Source organism: Odocoileus virginianus, chromosome 10 (genome assembly GCF_023699985.2).
Source record: "Odocoileus virginianus isolate 20LAN1187 ecotype Illinois chromosome 10, Ovbor_1.2, whole genome shotgun sequence".
NCBI lineage: Eukaryota > Metazoa > Chordata > Mammalia > Artiodactyla > Cervidae > Odocoileus > Odocoileus virginianus.
The window spans coordinates 35,823,936-35,844,161 of NC_069683.1; the positions used below are offsets into that span (position 1 = coordinate 35,823,936).

General features: G+C 45.8%; 1 long non-coding RNA gene across 1 annotated transcript; it reads right to left on the minus strand.

Annotated features, from left to right (window-relative positions):
• Nucleotides 1–15,634: 15,634 nt before the first annotated feature.
• On the minus strand, nucleotides 15,635–20,206 carry LOC110144834 (uncharacterized). The gene is made up of 2 exons (XR_002315978.2): nucleotides 19,126–20,206; nucleotides 15,635–15,839 (listed from the first exon to the last, which is right to left on the minus strand). It is a non-coding gene; the product is annotated as an uncharacterized lncRNA (long non-coding RNA).
• Nucleotides 20,207–20,226: the final 20 nt, after the last annotated feature.

Consider the following 20,226-nt stretch of genomic DNA (forward strand, 5'->3'; position numbering starts at 1 on the left):
AGAACCAGTTGGCAATTAAAGCTGGCAATCAGCTGACCAAGAGATAACTTGGCCACCCGGGTGGCCCAAGATAGTCACGAGGGTCCCTGCAAGTTGAGGAGGGAGAACAGGTGAGACAGAGTCAGGGAGGACATATGATGAAGCAGAGGTCAGAGTGGAGTGATTTGGGGCTTTGAAGATGGAAGATGGTCAAGGGCCAAGGAGTGCCGGCCGCCTCTACAAGCTGTAACAGGCAAGGAAGCAGATTCTCCCCAGAGTCTCTAGAAGAGAGTAAAGCTCTGCACTTGATTTTAGTCTAGTGAGACTTCTGACCTCTAAACCTGTAAGATAATAAACCTGTGTCATTGTTGTTTAAAGTCTTTATTGAGTTTCTTTCAATATCACTTCTGTTTTATGTCTTGGTCTTTTGGGCCCGAGGCATGTGGGATCTTAGCTTCCCGACCAGGAATCAAACCTGCAACCCCTGCAACCCCTGGAAAGCAAAGTCTTAACCCTGGACTGTCAGGGAAGTCCCAAATCTCTGTTGTTTTAAGTTGCTACATTTGTGTTAGCGTTTACTAACACAAACGCTCCAGCATGGGCTTACATTCTTACAGGGAGATAGACAATAAGGAAATAAATGAATACATGCTGTGTGGGATGGACATTTCCTCTCCCTCTGGTGGGGTGGTGAGCCAGGCTGCTGAGCACAGATGAAGCAGAGGGAGCAGGGGGCGGGGCAGGCTGATCAGCTGATGGTCCCCCTAGCCAGGAGTGCCGCCCACTTCTCCATATGCACCCTGCTGGGGGGCCTGAAAGACAGGGCTGCTCTGTCAGAGGGCTTCTAGGCTCTGGCCTGCCACATAGCCGAGGCTGGGCTCCTGGGCTGGGGAGAGGTCTTGTATGCAATGTCCAGGAGTGGGTGGAACCTGCTACCAGAAGCCTGGAGCAATTATCATGTTCTTCAGATGCCTGCTGGTGGGGAGGTGAGTACATGTGATTTGTCAAAGTGAGTCAGGAGTGAAAACCAAGGCCAGGCGGCCGCCTTGGTAAGAATCTCTGGGTTTCTGTAATTGCAAGCTCTTGATTGAGCATAATAAGAAGCACTAAGAATCCTCCCATTAGGAGACTGTAAAACACCACTTGGACTTGGCTTTCATCTTGCCCAGCTGCTTACTGAAGCCTTCCTCTTTCATCTTGAAGGCCTGTAATTGGCAGCGTGAGCCCAAAGAGCTACCTTAGGAGATGGCTTGTGGCCTGGGGTGGATTCTGGCCCCCGCCCCAACCAGGCCCTCCTACTCAAGCCCCTCAAGTCTCTGCTGCATTCTTGAGCCTAGGCTGAGCAGGGCCGGGAGTCTTGAGGAGTCCAGCCCACCACCAGGTGGGGTACGGCTCACAGGTCTTGAATGGACACTGCCTTGCAGCCTATGTTCGGGAATTCGGCTTGTGCACTGCTCGAGGGCACTACATCTAAGGGGCACCGTCCACATGGTAGACACACTAATTTATGTGGGAGAACACTGATGGTACTGAAATGCTGGGTCTCCAGATGGGTAGCAGGGGAGAGCCACCTTTGACCTGAATTCACAGTGGCACACTAGTCTGCGCGCAGACTCCCTGCACACGCATGTGTATCCTGCCCCATCTGCCCTGCAGCTGCCCTGCGCAGTCTTACCCTCTGGGGCCCTTTTGTGCCTGATTCCCAGGCCTTCGAACCTTTGAACCTGATGTTGTTGCCGCACCTGATACGGGTGGGGATGGTAGGGTGGAAGAGTGGCCCTCTGAGTGTGTGTGATGTTGGCCATGAACGTGACTCCATGGCTTGTGTGTGCATGGAGCCAAGGTGCTACTCACCCCGATCCTGTGTTTTTATCCTCAAGAAGGGACATCTTTTCCTAATTTGCACAAAGGTGCTATATGGATCCACCAGGTCCTTCCCTGGACACAGCCTTTACTGCCACCACATGTGTGGTGAGGATTCACTCTCCGTGTCCCTGGGTAAAATGTCAGCTCTCTAGCAGCTCCAGCTCTGCTCCCAGAAACAACCTTGACCTGGATGCTGACTTCCCCATCTTAGTCTCTTAACCCTGGGGCTGGACCCAGACCTGTGGCCTTGCCTGGTGTCCACTGTGTCCGAGCCCACTGCCTGAGCCTGCAGCCCACCTGCCCTTCAGAGTGCTCAGCCAGGGTAGACGCAATGTCCATTGTTCAACCACAGCCAGCAGAGAATTAAGTTGGGAAAACACTTCTGAAACCAGACCTAGGGGAGTATAACAGTAGAGCAATTTGCAATATGGCATCCTTTGACACAGTGGTCCTACTCCAGGAAATCTGTGCTTAAGAAAATCAAGGATGTGTGCACAGATTTTGCCAGGAGGATGTTATCTGAAGCATTGTTTGTTCTAGCAATAGTTGAAAATAAACCAAATGTCCATCAGGAGAAGCAGTAATTGATCACAGGCCACCCTCTGCTTTCATACATGGTGAGTGTTCCCAGAAATTTATCCGTATGTCAAATGTTTGAAAGTTGGACACCTGCTTATTTTTAAAAACTGACAATAGCTTTTAAAGTTATGAGAGATGTTTATACTCCCTACTAACTCCTGAATTAAAAGCATTATCAAATCACTAAACATGTCTAACCTTTTAGACACAATCTTTAATATATGTGTCTTATTTGGGTTTTTCCAAAAATAACACATGAGAAAAAAAGTTGCATGCAGGTGGTTTATTCGGGAAGTGACCCTAGAAAATGCTGCTTTGGGTGGCATGGTAGGGAAATGAAAAAGGGAAGGGAGAGAGCTAAGAAAAGGAGACTTCTCCAGAAAGTTACCACTGTGGGCAGCTGGAACTTGCCTCCCCTGGGGTCTCTGGGAAACTAGGCAGAATGCTCCTGTCTCAAGGGGCGGAGGAGCTGGGGTATTTACCCTCCACCTCCCATCAATCATTGGCTGCAACTGCTCCCGAGGGCACGGCTTCCCAGCAGTGCCCAGAGAAAGCAAAGTCTCAGGGGTTGGGGTGGGAAGCTAAGTGGAGTGCACGGAAATGGGAAATGCTAAGGGGATAGGCGGGCACTGGTGGAAATTGTTATAGTACATTTCTGGATTCTCTTTGGTGTTTTTCTTTTAAATCTCTTCTTTTCTTAAACAATTCAACCTACAAGCGGCAAAGAAATCCAGAGGATATTTATTTGAGAACAAAAATTTCCCGCTTGATTTCCCCATCTTTGTCACAGTTTAATAATCATTATCACCAACACTTCTACATATCTATTTCCCACTGGTTTTTATAAAATAGCAGTACCAAATGCAGTCTCCTTAAGTGCACAAAGAAGAATAACAATTGCTAACACATACTGTGGGCCAGGTTTACAATATCTTTGCAACAATGCTATGTGGTAGATATTATGACTGTTATTGTTATTTTACAGATAACAGTCCAACTCTTTGTGACCCCATGGACTATACAGTCCATGGAATTCTCCAGGCCAGAATATTGGAGTAGGTAGCCTTTACCTTCTCCAAGGGATCAAACCCAGGCCTCCTGCAATGCAGACAGATTCTTTACCAGCTGAACCACCAGGGAAGCCCAAGAATACTGGAGTGGGTAGCTTGTCCCTTCTCCAGAGGATCTTCGGACCCAGGAATTGAACTGGGGTCTCCTGCATTGCAGGCGGATTCTTTATCAGCTGAACTACCAGGGAAGCCCAGATTATGACTGTTATTGTTATTTTACATATTAAGAAATGGAAGCCCAGAAAGATTAAGTAATTTGCTCAAGGACACATAGCCATTATGGGACAAAGCCTGAATCTTGCTCCAGAGTGCATGCTTTGTCATGTGACTGCTAGAAAACTCCCCCTCCCAGCCAAAGCTGACTGATAAAGGCTTGAGGATGGTACAAGATAGGGAGTGGAGGCAGGGGCGGTCAGTATTAATGTACATACAGTAAACTTTTCAGACTTAGGTAAATCAGCACCACAGTAGCACAGAATGGTTTATGACTGTAACAGGTACAAATTTAAAACTGTTCACTCATTTGGATTAGAAACATCATTTCATCTTTTCCATGGCTAGAAGAGAATTTTAAGATACTATTCACCCAGACGGTAAGGCGTCTGCCTGCAATGCTGGAGACCCGGGTTCGATCCCCTGGAGAAGGAAATAGCAACCCATTCCAGTACTCTTGCCTGGAAAATCCCAATAACAGAGGAGCCTGGTAGGCTGCAGTCCATGGGGTTGCAAAGAGTCGGATACTGAGCTACTTCACTTAACATTCACCCAATGAGAGAAATTCGTCTCAGTCAGCTAGGGGCTGCCTTAACCCTTTCCCAATGGATAGGGAGGCGTTTAGTGTCAGACATTAGTGTGCGTGGCCGCTTTGTGTTCGTTTGTCAAGCCCTTGCGCACACCATCTCCTCCATCCAGCCCCGGGATCCTCTTTGGGGAGCTGGCTCTGTAGCTGTACTTCTATGCCCCTCAGAGTCAGGAGCATCATTCCTCTGACATGCTTGAAGACCTAATGTCCCTCTGCTTTCTTAGATCAATGCCTGCATCTTTGTGAGACCACCATCGTGTTCCCCCTCCCCCCCCTCCCCCCGCCACCAGCTCCACATGCAGGGACTCTGCCTGGGAGAGGGAGGGGAGGATGGGACGGAGGTGGAGCCCCCCCTCAGGGAACCAACAGCGGCTCAGCTTTTGTCCAGGCCACTTTATTTCTCCTTTTCTCCCATCGAGGAAATTTCTCTTTCTTTCTCTCCTTTCTTTCTCTCTTCCTTCCTCCCTCCCTCCCTTCCTTCCTCTTTTTTTTAAATTTTGAGAGTGAGAACAACAGCTTTGCTAGCAGCTGTATACTTCCAACTCCAGTGTATTATACAAGAGAAAGATTCCTTTCTCTTCCCACTGTTCTAGTTATCTACTACAGCATGACAAACCACTTCCAAAACAGCTGTATCGAGCATATATTTTCTTTTGGTCTAGGATTGCCAGATAAAGTACTATGGATATTTTACCTCTAAATACTGTACCTCTTTATCTTTAAAGTTAAAAATATTTAACATTTATCTTTGTATACTATATGAGTAAAAATTTAATACCAGTTAAATTTGAATTTTAGATCAGCAATATATATTTTCTTCATATGTCTTAGCATATTTGAGCGATACTTGGACCAAAAAAAGTTTACTCATCATTGATCTGAAATTCAAATTTAATGGAGCATCTTGATTTTTGGAATTGTTTTTTTAATTTGGGAACCCTATTTTGGTTCCAGTTTTGTGGGTCAGGAATTTGGGTGGGGTTCGGGGCAGCTGAAAAATGCCCTGCTATGGGTGGTGCTTCATGTGTATGTCTGGCGCCTGGGTGCCCCTGGCCTCACTCTCTCCCTTCAGGAGAGGCCTCATCCTCCAGGGCTTTTCCGTGCAGTTAAGGACTCTCATAGGAGGGCAGCCTCAGATGGCCAGACTTCCTACATGGAGACTCTGAGACCTGACTCCGAAGAAGGAAATGAAAACTGCCAGTCTCCTGAATCTTGGGCCTGTCAACTAGTACAACATCACTTCCACCTTATTCGATAGGTCAAGCAGTTACAACACCCACCTGGCTTCCACAGTGGGGGACATAGACCTCACCTCTTAGGGGAACAGTGATGAAGAATTTACAGCCATCTTTAATCTATTGCACCCACTGAGAAGGAACAGATTTTCTGCCACCCACCTGAAGATTGAATATCATGTTTCTCTCTTTCAGCATCCCTTTCTTATTGAGAGATACTTGGACTAAAAAAACTACTCATTGTTGATCTGAGTACTGGTACAACTGCAAGGCAATGACAACGGCTCATTTCAGCTTCTGTCTGGTTGGGAGAAGGGCATTAGGAAAAAAGGATATTCAGAAAGGTAGGGAAATTGGTTTAGTGTTTCAGTATGTGATTTCTAGGGTTGAATGATATATAATAATTCAGAAAGATATTATTAAATTGTTAAGTGTATAAAGCAGGTGACAAAAGTGTGTTTATAGTATAACGTTTTTCTTAAATGTTATTATACTATATAAATGTTGGATAGCTATATGGAAAAATATTAGCAGTGATTCATCTATAAAAGGTGTGTTTCTGGCACATTTTGATCTTTCTGCTTATAAATGTTTTTGATATGTTAAAAAATGAACACATGTCACTTTTATTTCAGAAAAAAAAGAGTTTATCATAAAATAAAACAAAAAGGAATCCACTGTCCTCCTAATTATTAACATTTTAGTTATTCGTACAAATCCTATTGGGCATCTAGCATGTACTGGCTACTGTACTAGGCCCTGGGGATTCTGCCATAAACCAGACACAGTTTTCTCCAGAGTCTTTGGAAAGAGTGTGGCCCTGAAAATGCTTTTGTTTTGGACTCCTAGCCTCCCAGATGGCTAATGGTTAAAGAACCACCCTACCAATGCTGGAGATGCAAGAGACACAGGCTCAGTCCCTGGATTGGGGTGATCCCCTAAGGAGGGATCAGCAACCCACTCCAGTATTCTTGCTTGGAGAATCCCATGGACAGAGGAGCCTGGCAGGCTACGGTCCATAGTGTTGCCCAGAGTCAGACATAACTGAAGCAACTTAGCACAGCCTCCAGAACTTGAGAAAATTTTCTATTTTTTTTTCTTTTTGTTTGTTTATTTTTTTGCTACCCTCATTGCAATAATCTGTTCTGGCAGCCCTGGGGAACTAAATACAAGCCCTTTATTCCTGGGTATCTTATTAACTAGTGATGGAGATTTCCGTTTTGGAAGTTAGTAATCTAATTGTTCCCACTTTACAAAGCGGGAAACTGAGATTCTGTAAAGATCAGTAGTTTGTCTCAGACCCCACAGAGCATGGCTTCCACAGCAGATCCAGGATTCAAACTCTGGTTTATCCATCACCAGTGTTAGGCTGTCTCCATGATGCGACAGCTTGTAGACCTGGGTTTCCAGCAGTTTTACGACTCATGCCACTGTTTCTAAGATCCTTGCTCCTTGTTCTGTCACCCTGCAATGACAAAGAAACCAGCCCTGGGGCCTCTCCACAGCAGGAGCAAAGAGGGGGAAAGTGGCCTTGCATCAGGACCTGCCCTGTTCCTTCACCTCTGACTGGCTCTGAGTCCACGCTGGGATGGATGGGACTCAGACAGCTGTTTCCAGGTGTGCTCACTGCCATTCATGCCTGCGCGTGCTGATCAGCCCTCTGCATCGTTTCGTTGCGGCCAGGGTGTAGCCCTCGCTCAGGATACCTCAGCCTCTCCTCTGACCTTGCAAGGAGGGACTGCCATTTCTTTCCTTCCTTTAAATATTTTCTTTCCAGATTTTAAAATGAATGCATGCTTTTGGAAAGAAAAATACAGAAAGATAATGGAAGGACAAAGAAGAAAATAGAAATGACTTATAGGCAGCAGCAGTTTCCCATTTATAAATGTGCAAAAGGAAAAAAAATAACTATATTCAGATATGCCTCTGGTTATGCTGCGTATGTAGACACATCCATTCACAGAACAAATTTAGCTGTGTTTAAAAATGAACATTTTTATATAGATTCTTTTTGGTGGGGGAAGCGGGAGAAATCTGGCCATAAGAACAATTTTGTTATCTATCCTAAGCATTTCCCCAGATTGTTAAAAATGCCTTGGAAATACCATTTTTAATGGCTGCATGATATTCTATCAAGTGGATCATCACTTACTAAGTATTTATTATCTGTTACTAAACATTCAGAGATTTTTAAAATTTTTCTGGAGAAGGAAATGGCAAGCCAGTCCAGTACTCTTGCCAAGAAAATCCCATGGATGGAGGAGCCTGGTCGGCTAAAGTTCGGGGGTCGCAAAGAGTCGGACATGACTGAGGCACGTCACTTTCACTTTCATTAACTTAAAACACTGTTATGAGCATACTTGGTATGAGACTTTGTGTGCTTTTCCAATTATGCCCTTGTCATGAAATTATTGGGTTCAAGCTTATGAACAAGCTATGAACATTTTTACAATGTTATTGAGGTATACTTTACAAAACATAAAACTCACCCATTGTAAGTTGTTCATTTAATGATTTTTAATAAATTTATACATCCGTGCCAGTCACCTCCACAGTCCAGATTTAGAACATACTGGTCATCACAAAACATTTCCTCAGTTTCCTTTATGACCAAACTCACTCCCACTCTAGCCCCAACCAACCACTGATCTACTGTATATATAGATTTACCCTTTATGGACATTTCATAAAACAGAATCATACATTATGTACTCTTTTTCTACATGGCCATATTTACTTATCATATCATTATTTTGATCCAGTGATGTTGCAGCGTGAATTACGACTTTGTTCCTTTTTGTTGCTGAGTAGTATCTCATTGTATGGATTTGCCACATTTTGTTCATCCATTCATCTCTTAGTGGAAATTTGGATTATTTCCAGTTTTCTCCTATTAAGAAGAATATTGCTATGGATATTTACCCACAAGTCTCTATATGGACATGTTTTTACCCATTTCTCTTGGGTAGATAGATACCTAGGAGTGGGTCATATGGTAAGCTTATATTAAATATTTTAAGAAATCACCAAAGAATGTCCCAAAACTTCCCATTTTACCTTCTCACTAGCAATGTTTAATATCAAGCTTACACTTGTTTCACATCCTCACCAACATTTATTATTTTGAGTATTGTCATTCTGATAGGTAAACATTAATATCTCTCCGGGGTTTGAATTTACGTTTTCTTAATGACTAATGATGAACATCTTTTCATGTGCTTCTTAGCCATTGTGTATCTTCTTTGGGGAAATGTCTATTAGAAACTTTTGCTCACTTTTAAATTTAGTTGTCTTGTTGCTCTTTAAACATTCTGGAAACAAATCCTTTATTAAACATATGATTTACAGATCTTTTCTTCTAATCCTTGGTTTGTCTTTCGTGTTTTTTAAATGATGTTTGTTGGTGAGCAAAAGCTTTTAATTTTGATAAAGTCCAATGTATTTACTTTTTGGATTACCCTATTTTGTGACTTGTCTAAGAAAATTTTGCCTTACATAAATTCACAAAAAGTTTTCTCTGATATTTTCCTCTAGAATACTTTTGAACATAATTTTAAAATGATTTTTGTTTTTTCATTTTGAACAAAATCCATGGTAATTTTTAAAAATTAGAAACTATGGATGACCAAAAGACAGAAAATACAGATCCCTCATAATCAGACTATCAGACATGAGCCACCGTGAATGTGTTTATTGTTGTGTATGTGTGTATTAGTTATCTATTGCTGTGTAACAAATTATCCCAAAACATAACTTAAAACAAACATCTATTTTCTCAAAGTTTCTGTGGATCAGGCATCTGGGAACACTTTACTGGGCACCTTTTCTCGGGACCACTCACAAGGCTGCAATCGAGGTGTCATTGTGGCAGCAGTCATTTCAACAGAGAGAGTCTGCGTTTCCAAGCTCACTCACGTGGCTGTCAGCAGTCCTCTAGTTCTTGCTGGCTATTGGCTGGGGACATCAACTCCTTGCCATATGGGTCTCTCCATAGGGCAACTAGCAACACGGGAGCTGTCTTCCCTGAGAGGAAGAGAAGGAGGAGGGTGCTCATAAAGAAGTCATAGTCCTTTTGTAACCTGGTCTTGGACATGACCTTCTATCATTCTGCTCCTGTTCTATCCATAGAGGTGAGTCACTAGGTCCAGTCCACTCACAAGGGGAGCAGATTACACAAGTGTATGGGTCCTAGGAGGTGGGGATCATTGGGGACCATTTTAGAAAGCTGCCACCATGACTTTGTTTGTTTTCCAGTTTTCTTATGAATTATGTTTCTTATGTTTGCCTGTGACGCATAGAGATGCAGGGGCCCCTTTCTAGATTCTAGATTCTACTGGGTCAGAATCTCCATGGGAGATGCCTCTCTCTGTAAGTTTATTTTTTAAAAACATCACAGGTCACTGTAACAGGATCCAGGGTTGAGAGTCACTGGCAAGCATAAATGTAAGTGTTTCCTGACATGGATTAGCACTGTGCATGTTGTTTAGAAGTGTGTTCTGTTCTCCCCCTCAGATAGGCTTGAAGATAAGCGTGCCTCAGTTCCCCGTGTGGGGCTGCCGCGTTTGCCCCTCTGCTTCCTCGGAGCCGCATCTGAGGGGCTGTGCCAGGCAGTCACGACCTTCACTTCTAGGAGCTTCAGGAAGTCGAGTGGGTGGCAGGGACTGCCTGCCTCTGTGTTTGGCTCCAGAGCAGCTCTGACATCAATTCATCAGTCCAGAGGACACTTTTAGATGCAAGTCTGCTGGTGTGAGGACTTTGTGAGAACAAGAATCCCTGGCTGTGAAATTGCTGGCATTTCATGATGTGAAAGAAGATTTACAAGCTCCATGCTGTGCTAAGCTATAAAACCAAGCCCAGCAGTTATGCAACCAAGCCTGTGAGGCAAGCAAAACGCAAGGAAGTGGCAGGTGGAAATAAGGGAAGCCGCCACCTCACTGTGCCTGGGACCCCCTGGCCCCAAACACACACCCATGGGGGAGTCAGGTCAAGGTTCCTCAGCTATATCCACCTTTTGGGGAGGCTCACCCAGCAGTCATTAGGGAACAAATGGCCAAGTGATATTATGTGAGATCCCCATGGACTCAGAATGGAAGGGGTTTCAAAGGTCCCTAGCTGATACCCCCTGAATACCTTCCTTGCTAAGAGGCCATTTTGCTTCTGCTTGATATTCACCCTGTGACCCAATTCAGGGGAGACACTTGGAAAGTACTCTCCCATAACCCTATTTAATTTTTTTTTTTGTATAATTAAAAAATTTTTTTGTCTTCCCCACTAAAATGTAAGCTTCCTGACAGTAGTAACCTTGCATGTCTGGCCTTCAAAATGTAGCTGGACCACAGTGCATATATGTTGACAGAATAAATGAAAGAATGGATATTTGGATGCTTCCGGGGATGGGGACCTCACTACCTCACAGGTCAGCTGTCCCCTGTCAGGATAGCTTTTGCGTACTGGCTGTCCCTCACCTGGCTGCCATCTACCTCCATGTGGCCTTCCCTCATTGTCCTCACCTGTAGGGCCCCCTTTGAACAAGCCCACTTCTCTTCTGCATTGGAGCCATCCAGAGATTTGAAAACAGTGGCCAGCTGCACGCTTTTCAAAATGAATGTCCCCATTTCTTTCAGCTGCCTCTCGCTTATCAGTGTCATCTTAGCCATCCTCCTCCGAAGGGCGCTCTAATGGGGCACTGTCCCTCAGCAAGTTAGGTTAACTCTTTTGAGATCCTTAGCAAGCCTTGGCAGTTTGCAGATTTGAGACTCTTCTGCCCCAACGTACATTTAGGTCGCTTCTTCATGCTCGGAGTTTTTAGGTATAAAAAGAGTCAGTGGATTTAACTGTGGATCGATGCTGTAAGCCAGTTGACTCGGTTCCCTTGCTCAAAGTTTCTTGAGAACAGCAGTCACAAGTAGGGGGCCCCAGATTTGAGGGGAGCAAATGGCTCTACTGACTCTGCCCTCCCACCCCCCTAACTCTTAGGACCAGGCTGGGGGGTATGGAGCTGAGGGCAGAGTGTGTGCTGCCACTCAGCAGAGGAGGGGGACCCCTGCTTCCTCATCATCAAGGGCGGTGCTCACCAGGGGGAGCGGTGAAGAAGTGGGGGGCTTGGACCCCTAGGGGATGCTACCAGGGTCTGAGATGGATGTTGTGTTTGAAAATGAAGATAAAATATTTTTATTATTCTCATAATTTAAGCTGTGGGTCAAAGGTCAATTTTTTTTGCCTGCTGGGGAGGTAAAACAAAGTTTTGCAGTATTATTAAAGCTTATAAAGGTTGGGAAACTGGCTGGGATTCTGCAAGTGCTCAGATCCCCTAAGTTTGGGGCAGTCTCCCCACACTGATGCCCAACTGGTGTGTCGATCCTGACCGCCCCTCCTCCTGCTGGCCGTGGTGGCCCTTTCAGTCACATGTGCAGGACCCCAAGGGCATAACAGGAGTGAGCTCCACTCTGCCTCCTTGGTGGGGTGCTCTGGGAACCCCTGAGGGAACCATGTGACTGGGTTTAACAGCCCAGGCGGGGCAGGGCCGGTGGCTGCTGTGGGCACCCGGCCCATGTGAACTATTGCTCCGGCCGGGGCCTCCAGTGGTCCACAGCCCCTCAGCATGGGGCTGAAGCCTGAACATGTGAATGTTTGGGTGAAGTACACAGGATTTCTGGACACTATTTTGCAGGTGACCAAAAGAGGAAAGGGAGGAGCAAGGATCCCTTAGATCCACTGCTTGGTGATAATTTTACTCATCCATCCATCCATCCACCACTCACTCAGTTAACAGGTGTTCCAGACCCACCATAGCCAGGCCTCTTCCTTCTTTAGCCTTCTCTCTTCCAGCAGCCCCACCCTCCTTCTCTATTCATGGAAATTTCTAAAGAAAGCATTCAACAATAAAACTAAATGCCCAGATAAGGCAAGTTGTATATAAATGCTATTTAATTTTTTAAAAATTTAAGTAATAAAGTACGAAAAACTTTAATTTTGGAGAAAAGTCCACTTTCCCATCAATCAAACTCCAGTCTGCTACAGTATCTGTGGGTCATTTCTCACCATGTCTCTGCACTATTGCATCGTCCTGAAGATCATCCTGGCTCCATCTAGTTTATAGGGGAGGGTTGAGGGGAAAGGGGTTTGGGCAGCAGCTTTGTTAAAGAAAGGAACAGAGTGGGTTGCATCCTCCAAGGAACTCCTGTTGGGCAGCTGGGACTCGGGTAGCTGTCAGTGTCACTTAGAAAGCAAAGGTGACCTACAATCTCACACTGTCGCCAAGCAAACACACAGCAAACAGACACTTAGGAAGCTGGTAGTTTGGGGGCTTGTGAAGACCTGCATCTGCCAATGCAAGGAAGGGAAAAGCCCCGTTCCATGCCCCCGGCCACGTGAGATGCCTGCTCTGGTAGGTGAACCACTAGATTTGGGGGGGTGGATGAGGGCCTTTTGTAGCACCAGTCAGCCCCTTGACATCTAGAACTTAGCACTGACCATACACCTGTGGCTCACCTGGTCCACACCTAGCAGTGTCCACCCAGAGGTGAAGTCAGTAGTTTACTGGGAAGGTGTTTATTATTCCTATTGTTCAGTGGCTAAATTGTGTCTGACTCTTTTGTGACCCCATGTACTGTAGCCCACCAGGCTCCTCTGGCCATGGGATTTCCCAGGCAAGAATACTGGAGCTGGCTGCTATTTCCTTCTCCAGGGGATCTTCCTGACCCAGGGATCGAACCCATGTCTCCTACACTGGCAGGCAGATTCTTCACCACTGAGCCACCAGGGAAGCCCCCTTCATTCCCAGGTACCACTGTTAACTGGCGCCCACTACTGGGCTTCCCTGGTGGCTCAGTGGTGAAGAATCCACCTGCAATGCGGGAGACCTGGGTTCGACCCCTGGGTTGGGAAGATCCCCTGGAGATGGCTAACCACTCCAGTATTCTGGCCTGGAGAGGTCCGTGGACTGTATAGTCCATGGGGTTGCAAAGAGTCAGACACGACTGGGTGACTTTCAAAGAAAAAAGTAATCGGTGCATCAGATATTTACTGAACATGCCCAGGGACCAAGGCCCACCAGTTTATCGCTCTCACTAGTTTATGAATCCTGATTTAGGCACACACTTCCTGGTGCCTCAGTCTCCCCACTTCTACATGATGGTTACAAGGTGATTAACCCTGGAAAGCTCATGGCAGTGGCTGCTGTGTAAATAAGTTCAGAGTGTTCTGAGGGCCTGTGCGCTGTTCCAGGAGTCTTGTGTCACTGGACCTGTGAAATCTGAGGCCCGAAAGGCCACGAAGATGGGAGCACGCTGTGCCCGCGGCCCCGGCGCCTGGGATGAGCGCCGCCAGTGCACACCGTGTACCCTGGCTTCGCAGCCTCCTGTCTCACTCGGAGCGGCTCAAGGTCAGCGGTTTCAGGCCCGGAACATTCGCAGCTTTCCTTGTGGTGTTAAGGGCCACAGTGCCTCCCTCCTCTGGTCTATTTCAGGCAGAGTCGAGTTCAAGAGGGAAGGGATCCCACAGACACCTCGGCAGGTGTCTGAGAATATGGACTTGGCTCCCACAGCACCGAGTTCCAGGGACAGCTCTGCCACGAACGACCCTGTGCTCCTGGGACTGGCTTCCTTCTCGTGAGACTGGACCCCTCATCTCTAAATTGGGGATTCAAAGTACCTGCCCCACAGGGCGGTTGGTCAGCTGAACTATACGTAAAGAACAGAGCATAGAGCTTGGCACAGACTACGTACTCATCAATGGGAACATCCTTCTTCCCCTAGCAGGTCCCTCCTGGTGGGCTGCCCAGGCTAGTCGACAGTCCTGGGCTCCCCAGTGGTGACAACGTCTCATGCTTGCCTTGCCTGTTTGTTGGCTAGGCTTTCAGAACTTTCTACATCTTTTGGTACCAGAGGCAACAGGGTCTTCTCAGGACTCACCCTCCACCCAATCCCACTGAGACACAGACCCAATCTCCCATAAAGTGTCATGGGTAAGATACTGATCACTGCCCAGAAGTGACTGCCCTGGGCTTCCAGCTTTTCCCAGCCTCTCTATCAATGTTCGTGTACATCAGTGCTGGGAGTCCCAGGCTCTGTTCTCTGTAATTATAGGGACCCTCTACTCTTACTCTAGTGAAACACAGAGCAATCTAGATGTGGGATTCTTCCATCATTTGCCCAGAAGGACCATTTTGGAAAACAAAGTTACATATTTCCAAGGTCATAGACTCTTCCTGCCTACTCCTGCTCCCTTGCCCCCCATCATGCATATGTAGGCACACACGCTCTCCTGCTTCTCTGCCCATGAAATCCTTAACTCCAGTTGCCTGACCACTGGACTCATATCTTATTGTTCTTATTTGCCTGGTTTTGGTTTCATTTATCCTGCAGGTTTTGAGTAAATTGTCTTTGAGGCCTTTGAATATAAACAACATAAAAAAAAATCAGTGTAGAAGCTCTTCAAAACATTAACTTGTGTCTCCTAGTAACTTGTTTCTGTGCTAACCTCAGAATCAAACTTTTCTGGGGATCTCTGTTTAGTGAAGAATTTCTGGAGATCACGATAGATTAAAATACACTGGTTTCCACTTGCAGTTATCTCTTTGTGCCGATCAGTGTGTTAGTCATTCAGTGATGTCTGATTCTGAGCAACCCCATGGACTATAGCCTCCCAGGCTCCTCTGTCCCTGGACTTCTCCAGGCAAGAATACTGGAGTGGGTAGCCATTGCCTTATCTGGGGGATCTTTCTGACCTAGGGATCAAACCTGGGTCTCCTGCTTGGCAGGCAGATTCTTTACTGTCTGAGACCCAGCAAAGTGCAAAACATAGAAATCTGTCAGATGCAGAGGACAGCCCACAGCTGAGTAGCCTGATTCCTGATTTCACTTTTTTGTGTTTATCAAGTAACCTTCTTGTTTAATCTATGTCACTGATCAACATATTATAATAAGTAAATCTGATATTTACTTATGAAACTGAATACCATATAAAATACACTAAATGCATTTATACAAGTTCTTTCAAAATACACTTCTCTAGTTGTGTATTGTCAGTGTTTGGTTAACCACTGTAAGAAATGCCTCTCAAATTTCAATGTCTTGATTTACATCAAAATATAACATGAGTCAGCAGGGAGACTGTTCTTTTATCCTTCAGGGAACCTGACTTTTTCTACCTTGCAGTTCCCCCTTCCCCTGGGTCCTCGGAGTCCTCTTCACTTACGGGAAAAGCAAAGAGTCTCTCAGGGAGGTGGTTGTGGTCAGGTCTGTAAGTGGAGCCCATTCCTTCTGCTTGCACCCCGTTGACCAGAACTCAGCTGCGTGGTCATCACACCTGAACACAGGGCAAGAGAGGGTGTGTCCAGGAGGGAGAGAAGATGAATGAATATCGATGAGGAGTAGTAGATCTGCTATAAATTTATAACCTCACTTCATCCAAGTGTGCTATGCTATGCTACGTCGCTTCAGTCATGTCTGACTCTTTGTGACCCCATGGACTGTAGCCCATCAGGCTTCTTGGGAGCCTTGTCCATGGGATTCTCCAGACAAGAATACCAGCAAGAATACATGCCCTTCTCCAAAGGTGAGCTCCCTCAAAGAGCTTGTGGTAGGCAAAATGATGGCTACAACAATTTCCATGTTCTAATGCCCAGAACCTCAGAAGATATTACCTTCATGCAAAAGAGACTTTGCAGATGTGATTAAGGATCTTGATATAAGGAGATTTTACTGGATAATCTAAGGGAGAGGAGCAATGTAATCACAAGTGTTAGAAATGGAAAAGTGAGGCAAGAGAGACAGAAATTTGAAGGTGATACAATGGTGGCTTTGAACACGGGAGAAGGGGCTATGAGGTAAGCAATGCAGACAGCCTCAGGAAGCTTCAGAGGCAAAGGAATGGAGTCACCCCTAGACCTTCCGGAAGAAATGCATCCTTGAAAACGTCTCGATTTTAGCCCAATGAAACCCATTTTGAACTTCCAGTGTTCAGGACTATAAGATAGTAAATTTATGTTGTTTTAAGCCACTAAGCTTGTGGCAATTTTCTAGAGAGCCATAGGAAATGAGTGCACAGCTCATTTTACTTTGCATACCTACTGTGTGCCTCGTACACAGTAAGTACAGATAGCAGGGGCATTTTTCACATGGAGTTTGATGGGGAGCAAAGCAAACTTACGAAGCAAGAACTGAAAATCAAGGAAAGTGGAGCTCCTTCCTAAAGACTGGGAGACTGTTGCCATGTAGCCCAGGTAAGGGAGGAGACCAAACTTCCAGTAAGGAGGAGACTTGGAAGGTGGTAGCCTGGGAGCAGCTGAGTAAGAAACATGCAGCCGCAGCATGGAGGTGGGTAGGTAGAGTGGTTGCTTATGATGATTTGGTAGTATGGCGGGAGCCAGGGAGCCAAGCTTCTATCTGGAAGGGAACTTGGGGAGCATGGGAACAAAGGGCTTTCTGAGGGGAAGCTGGAGACAGGCTTTTGGGTCAGAATTCCAGGATCAGAGTCTGACCTCATGTCCCTTCTTCTTATCTGGCTGTGTAACCTGCATAACAGATCGCCTTAAGACTTGGTAGTGTACTGCAAGCTTTGTACCATGCTCAGCATTCTCTGAGTTGGACAGGTCATGGTGGGGACAGCTTATCTCTGGTCTATGATTCCTGGGTCTCCAAGAGGAGGATTCCAAGGCTGGGGATGACTCAACATAGTATGGCAACCTTATGTGGAAGTTCAGAGCTTCAAAGACAAGTGTCCTAGCTCATAAAGTAGAACCTGTAGCTTCTTTTATGATTTATCCTCAGAAGCCATCCAGCGTCCCTTCTGCTGCATTTTATTAGTTTACATCAAATCACAAACTCATCCAGATTTAAGAGCAGAGCTAGATTCTCCCTCCTGTTGGGAAGTGGCAAGGTTCTAGTAGAATGCATCAGACAGCAGAGATTGCTGCAAGTACCTTAGGAAAATGTAATCTGCCACATTTGGTAATTTTCCAACTTTTTGAGGTTTGGTTTCCTCAGCAAGAAGATAGGGTGATAGCTGCAAACCTCCCATCTGGGTTAAAGTATCTAAAGCTTCTGACACAGCGCCTTGAATATAATACTATCCTAATTGCTTCCAAGAAACCAGAGAGCAGGTCTGTTGTTTCTCATGACAGCATCCACAGTTCCTTGCACAGTGCCTGGCATCTGAATGAATCTAAGAGAATTGTGCCAGATTGGGGATCGTCTGTTGGTGTATCAGCTATATACTGCTGTGTAACAAGCTACTCCAAAACTTAGTCACTTGAAACAGCAGCCACTTTATTTGTCTGTAGTTCTGTGAGTCAGCAGTTCAGGCTGGATTCAGCTCAGTAGTTCTTCTGCTGCTCTCACCTGGGATCACTCATGTGGCTGCAGTTATGGGCAGTTGACTAATGTTGGATGATCCAGACCCATCACACACATCTCACATATCTGACAGTTGGAGAGCCTCAGTTTTCCTCCATGTGGCCTTTCTAGCCGGCTAGCTCAGGTCCATTGGCACCACGGTCCCAGGGTTCCAACTGCAGCCAAAACTCAAGCCCTAATTCCTAGGCACTTCTGAAGCCTCTGCTTGTGCCTTATTTACTACTTTCTTGTTGTCTTAAAACTCAATGTTCAAAAGACTAAGATCATGGCATCCAGTCCCATCACTTCATGGCAAATAGATGGGGAAACAATGGAAACAGTGACAGACTTTATCTTCTTGGGCTCTGAAATAACTGCAGATGGTGACTGCAGCCATGAAATTAAAAGACACTTGCCCCTTGGAAGAAAAGCTATGACAAACCTAGACAGCATTGTAAACAACAGAGACGTCACTTTGCTGACAAAAGTCTGTATAGTCAAAGTTGTGGTCTTTCCAGTAGTCATGTATGGATGTGAGAGTGGGGCCATGAAAAGGCTGAGCGCCAAAGAACTGATGCTTTTGAACTATGATGCTGGAGAAGATTCTTGAGAGTCCCTTGGACAGTAAGGAGATCAAACCAGTCAATCCTAAAGGAAATCAGTCCTGAATATTCACTGGAAGGACTGATGCTGAAGCTGAAACTCCAATACTTTGGCCACCTGATGGGAAGAGTCGACTCATTGGAAAAGACCCTGATGCTGGGAAAGACTGACGGCAGAAGGAGAAGGGGACGACAGAGGATGAGATGGTTGGATGGCATCATCGACTCAATGGACATGAATTTGAGCAAACTGCAGGAGATAGTGAAGGACAGAGAAGCCTGGTGTGCTACAGTCCATGGGGTCACAAAGAGTCAGACACGACTGAGTGACTAAACAACATGGCCAGTCATGTGGCCAAGCCTGGACTTAAGGGATGGAAAAATAAACCCCACATCTTGAAGGGAGGGGCAACAAAGTTGCTTTACAAAGTACAGGAAAGGAGGGATCATTGCAGCCATCCTTGCAAATGATCCATCACAGTTAATATCAAGCTGTATGATAGAGGTTGAGATGGGGCTGGAGGTTCAGTTGCATGAGGGAGGTGGCAGGGGGGTAGTGCTGAGCATATGTGACAGTCTATCCAGCAGGACACTGGTTTGGCAAGGAGAGTTCACTGCACCTTCTGCCTCAAACCACAGGGAAATGTATCAGCTCACCTGACAGGACTGCAGAGGCTAGGCTTGCTCCAGCTTGGCTGAAGGAGCAACTCAACAAAGTCAGCCATCCCAGATCCTTACCCATCCACTCCCTGCCCTCCTTGGTGAGGGCCTTGTCCTTTAGGCTTGCAGTATGATGGCTACAGCAATTCCCAGAGCCCTATTCAGGCACCTGGAGAAGGAAAGGCAGAAACTTCTCAGAATCCAGCCAAGCAGTTTTTTCCATTATGGCTCCGTGGCCAGGACTGGGCCAACAGGGTAGGATTCCCATGGCTGATCATGTTACTTTCCCGGGGCTGCCATAACAAAATACCACATGCTGGTGGCTTAAAGTCACAGAAATGTATTGTCTCACAGTTCTGGAGGTTAGAAGTCCTACATCAATGTGTTGGCAGTGCCATGCTCCCTCTGAAACCTGAAGGAAAATCATTGCTTGCCTCTTCCTAGCTTCTGGTGTTTCACCCCAAATCCTTGACATTCCTTGGCCCGTAGATGCATCACTCCAATCCTCCATCTTCACGTGATCTTCTCCCTGTGGGCTCACATCATTTTCCCTCTGTGCGTGTCTGTCTCTGGGTCCCAATTTTCCCTTTTAATAAGAACACCAGTCATATTGGATTAAGGCCCACCTTCATGACCTTATTTTAACATGATCACCTATGTTAAGACCTCCGTTTCCAAATAAGGTCACTTTCTGTGGTGGTAGGGGTTAGACTACAACTTACAATGTAGTTGAATGTTGAAAATGAATCACAATGATCCCCACAGCCTTCGAATGAATGAATGAGTGAATAAAAGACCATAGTACTTGGAGTACTCCCATGGAGTCCGATATTAGCTTCCTGGTGAGGTTTGCAGGGTAATTTTAGCCCTAGAACTCAATGAGGATATTTGGGTATTTGTGCCTTCTGCTTATGACAGATTGTTGATCACATTTATAATTTATTTCTGGCCTGTATCTTTAGTCAGAAGCACAACCAACTCCTCAAGGAGAACAAATGCTATTCCTCTGGGGAATTTTGACAAACCACATTATGACATGGTTTCCAGGAATGTATTGTGATGAAGTCCAGTCTGCTTATACAGACACTCAGCAAATAC